The sequence below is a fragment of the Colias philodice genome, unplaced genomic scaffold (genome assembly GCF_061535455.1).
Source record: "Colias philodice isolate Cphi_HAF_F1 unplaced genomic scaffold, ilColPhil1 Martin Lab GWU primary ptg000018l_1:1-1108441, whole genome shotgun sequence".
Lineage (NCBI taxonomy): Eukaryota > Metazoa > Arthropoda > Insecta > Lepidoptera > Pieridae > Colias > Colias philodice.
Genome location: NW_028322190.1, coordinates 867501 through 872500, shown reverse-complemented (window position 1 = coordinate 872500; position 5000 = coordinate 867501). Strand labels below are relative to the sequence as shown.

The 5000-nt window shown below is 37.0% G+C and overlaps 1 non-coding gene across 1 annotated transcript in view; it reads left to right on the top strand.

Moving 5' to 3' along the window:
- The first annotated feature begins 4078 nt into the window (after window positions 1-4078).
- The window catches only part of LOC149474865 (small subunit ribosomal RNA), a 1905-nt gene continuing 983 nt past the window's right edge, over window positions 4079-5000 (top strand). The window contains exon 1 of the ribosomal RNA XR_016318218.1: window positions 4079-5000. This exon is cut by the window's right edge and continues 983 nt beyond it. This is a non-coding gene — a ribosomal RNA (small subunit ribosomal RNA).

Genomic DNA, 5000 nt, shown 5'->3' with positions numbered 1-5000 from the left:
TTCTATAAGGTGGAAAAGGATAGGTTAGGTTAGGTTAGGTTAGGTTAGGTTAGGTTAGGTTAGGAAAATTTTTCTAAGTCCGGAAAATTTCCATACGCCAGGAAAATTTCCATACTCAAGGAAAATTTCTATACGTCAGGAAAATTTATATAAGCCAGGAAAATTTCTATACGTCAGGAAAAATTTCTAAAGGTGGAAAAGGATAGGTTAGGTTAGGTTAGGTAAGGAAAATTTTTCTAAGTCCGGAAAATTTCCATACGCCAGGAAAATTTCTATACGTCAGGAAAATTTATATAAGCCAGGAAAATTTCTATACGTCAGGAAAAATTTCTATAAGGTGGAAAAGGATAGGTTAGGTTAGGTTAGGTTAGGTTAGGTTAGGATAGGTTAGGTTAGGTTAGGAAAATTTTTCTAAGTCCGGAAAATTTCCATACGCCAGGAAAATTTCTATACGTCAGGAAAACTTATATAAGCCAGGAAAATTTCTATACGTCAGGAAAAATTTCTATAAGGTGGAAAAGGATAGGTTAGGTTAGGTTAGGTTAGGTTAGGTTAGGTTAGGTTAGGAAAATTTTTCTAAGTCCGGAAAATTTCCATACGCCAGGAAAATTTCCATACTCAAGGAAAATTTCTATACGTCAGGAAAATTTATATAAGCCAGGAAAATTTCTATACGTCAGGAAAAATTTCTAAAGGTGGAAAAGGATAGGTTAGGTTAGGTTAGGTAAGGAAAATTTTTCTAAGTCCGGAAAATTTCCATACGCCAGGAAAATTTCTATACGTCAGGAAAATTTATATAAGCCAGGAAAATTTCTATACGTCAGGAAAAATTTCTATAAGGTGGAAAAGGATAGGTTAGGTTAGGTTAGGTTAGGTTAGGTTAGGATAGGTTAGGTTAGGTTAGGAAAATTTTTCTAAGTCCGGAAAATTTCCATACGCCAGGAAAATTTCTATACGTCAGGAAAACTTATATAAGCCAGGAAAATTTCTATACGTCAGGAAAAATTTCTATAAGGTGGAAAAGGATAGGTTAGGTTAGGTTAGGTTAGGTTAGGTTAGTAATTTTTTAAAACTATATATATATTAGCTGTTTCGTTTCTCTTTTCTAATACTAACATAGTTTTTTAAGGCCAATTTACTAACAAATATATGGATTTAAATTATTAATCTGAAACAAATAAATAAAATAAGTAAAATAAATAAATAAAAAAATCCAAAAGTGCACGCCTCATAATTTTTTTTTAATAAATATTTATTAATTATTATTTTTGTTTATTTAATAACAATTAAACCACATCGAATCAGACCCTGAAAAATGAAAGGGTTCTATTCCTGAGCATACTCAAGCGTAAGAGAAAAAAAAAGACTCGATTAGTAAAGTATTTCGGTCGCTATCGTGTTAACAAGAAAAAGGATCCGCACATACAGACACACGGACGTCCAAGACAGAACTTTTTTAAACTGTTTTTTAACTAGTTTAAATAACAAAAATGACATCAAAAATATCATGAACGTTAAAAATAGTGTTTTTTCTTAATATGTGTGTGTATGTAATATCTTACAAGTGCAATGTATGATACATAAAGACATTTTAAGTTTGAAAAATCAGATGTTTTGCGCGAAGTGACAGTAGTACCCACCTCAACGCTTCGCATAGGAGGCGTGCAATAAATAAACACAAACCTAACTAATAAATCGTCACACAGAAACCAAACTATTAGTACATTGAGGTACCTATTTTTGTTGTTGAACAGCCGAATTTTTTCGATTTTGAAAAATTTCGAATTTTCCGAGAAAAGAGAGACGAAACAGCTAATATTACGATTATAAATTTCGTGGCCAGAAATAATTTAGTTTTAAAAAGCTAACCTAACCTAACCTAACCTAACCTAACCTAACCTAACCTAACCTAACCTAACCTAACCTAACCTAACCTAACCTTACCTAACCTAACCTAACCTAACCTAACCTAAACACAAACCTAACTATTAAATCGTCACACATAAACCTAACTATTATTACATTGAGGTTCAAATTTATGTCTATCAAAAATTAACGCCCTCTTTTGTCGTCGTCGTTGTTGTTGTTGTTGTTGTTGTTGTTGTTGTTGTTGAATTGCCGAATTTTTTCGAATTTTAAAATTTTCGAATTTTCTGAGAAAAGAGAAACGAAACAGCTAATATTATGATTATAAATTTCGTGGCCAGATATAATTTAGTTTTAAAAAGCTAACCTAACCTAACCTAACCTAACCTAAACACAAACCTAACTATTGTTACATTGAGGTTCAAAAATTTATGTCTATCAAAAATTAACGCCCTCTTTTGTTGTTGTTGTTTTGAATAGCCGAATTATATCGAATTTTAAATTTTCGAATTTTCTGAGAAAAGAGAAACGAAGCAGCTAATATTATGATTATAAATTTCGTGGCCAGAAATAATTTATGTAGTTTTAAAAGGCTAACCCAACCTAACATAACCTAACCTAACCTAACTTAACCTAACCTAACCTAAACACAAACCTAACTATTAAATCGTCACACAGAAACCTAACTATTATTACATTGAGGTTCAAATTTATGTCTATCAAAAATGAACGCCCTCTTTTGTTGTTGTTGTTGTTGTTGAATAGCCGAATTTTTTCGAATTTTAAAATTTTCGAATTTTCTGAGAAAAGAGAAACGAAATGTAGCTAATATTATGATTATAAATTTCGTGGCCAGAAATAATTTAGTTTTAAAAAGCTAACCTAACCTAACCTAACCTACACACAAACCTAACTATTATTACATTGAGGTTCAAATTTATGTCTATCAAAAATTAACGCCCTCTTTTGTCGTTGTTGTTGTTGTTGTTGTTGTTTATAATTTATTTAATATGGACCACGAAATTTATAATCATGAATTATTTTTGACGACTGCCCGCCGTAACTGCACGCGTACAAAGTTTTTTGACTTGACCTTGAAAACACGAGGCGTTAGTCGCGCGCGGCGTATGTATGTATGTATGTATGTATGTATGTACATATGCCGTGCGTGATACGTGAAAAATTAAACAAGCAGAAACACCATTGCCGGGATGCGAGACAATCGGTGCGCGAGGCTAGCGAAGACGGGGGGCGATGCGCGTGCGCAGCGAGAGATTGTGTACGTATGTGTATGTATCATTATTTCGTCGCTGTTGTACCGCGTCGCCCGTGTGTGCTCTGCGCTCTCCTCGTTGCCGCAGTTCGCGTGTCGGTGTGGCGTTGATGTGGGGTTGGGGTTGGTGTTTGGTGGTGAGTCTGACAGAATTGTAGAGTAGTGTTTTAGTTCTATAAAATAATAAAAGACCAAAGATGATATTATAAAAGCGTGTGTTGTGCAAACGGCGCGATACAGTTTTTAATCTTTAGTATTTTATGGAACAACAAAAACTCTTCAAATCAGAAGATCAGTGTTCAGTAGTGTGGTAGTAGTAGTAGTAGTAGAAGAAGTAGTAGTAGCTGTAGTAACATTGCGTCTGCCGACGGTTTGATAGATTGTCAGTTTCGTAGATTGTATTTTATATGTGTAGTGTAATAAATATTACGCATCTTGATACACTCTCGGAGCGCAGACCGTGAAAAATATACTACGACTATTGAACGGCAGTATGAAAATTTTTAATGCTCACATCGCACACGTTTGTGATGTACCAATGGGCTTTTATCAGATGTTTATACGTGTGTGTGTGAAACACACGTATATTCCAAAACTTGGTCGCAATTTTCGATCCTTCCACTCTCCGTGCGTAGATTGATCGTTTGCGTCATAAAAGTTGACCGATATTAAAATTTTTCCTTCGCTTGATGCGAATGGGAATTGTTGAGGGGTGTCTCGTTAAGATGATACTTTCAACGGTTAAACTGACTGTGTTCAGATTTATCCACGTGTGCGCGCCCGTGTGTGTGTGTGTGAATAGTGTGCGTGTGACGGTCGCCGCCGTCACATATCATGTTATTTAAACACGCCTCGCGCACATATAATTATATAGAGAAGCAAACGTCGCGGCGGCATCGTCGTGTTACGTTTGAGGCTCTAGCGGAAGCTTTAGTTAGCTCCCTGGTTGATCCTGCCAGTAGTTATATGCTTGTCTCAAAGATTAAGCCATGCATGTCTCAGTGCAAGCCGTATTAAGGCGATACCGCGAATGGCTCAATATATCAGTTTTGGTTCCTTAGATCTTACTCAGTTACTTGGATAACTGTGGTAATTCTAGAGCTAATACATGCAATCAGAACTCTGACCAGTGATGGAATGAGTGCTTTTATTAGATCAAAACCAATCGACGGAGGGCCTGGCGTCTGAAGTCGTTAATTTTGATGAATCTGGATAACTTTTGCCGATCGCATGGTCCAGTACCGGCGACGCATCTTTCAAATGTCTGCCTTATCAACTTTCGATGGTAGTTTCTGCGACTACCATGGTTGTCACGGGTAACGGGGAATCAGGGTTCGATTCCGGAGAGGGAGCCTGAGAAACGGCTACCACATCCAAGGAAGGCAGCAGGCGCGCAAATTACCCACTCCCGGCACGGGGAGGTAGTGACGAAAAATAACGATACGGGACTCTTACGAGGCCTCGTAATCGGAATGAGTACACTTTAAATATTTTAACGAGGAACAATTGGAGGGCAAGTCTGGTGCCAGCAGCCGCGGTAATTCCAGCTCCAATAGCGTATACTAAAATTGTTGCGGTTAAAAAGCTCGTAGTTGCATTTGTGCGCCGCGCTGTCGGTGCACCGCATCCGCGGTGATACTGACACGTTTGCGGAGCATATCGTCGGTGAGCCGGTCGTTAAAAGCCGGTTCAATATCAAAATCCTATCGCGGTGCTCTTCAGTGAGTGTCGAGGTGGGCCGACAATTTTACTTTGAACAAATTAGAGTGCTCAAAGCGGGCTCAAAATGCCGCTTGAATATTTCGTGCATGGAATAATAGAATATGATCTCGGTTCTATTTTGTTGGTTTTCAGAACTCCG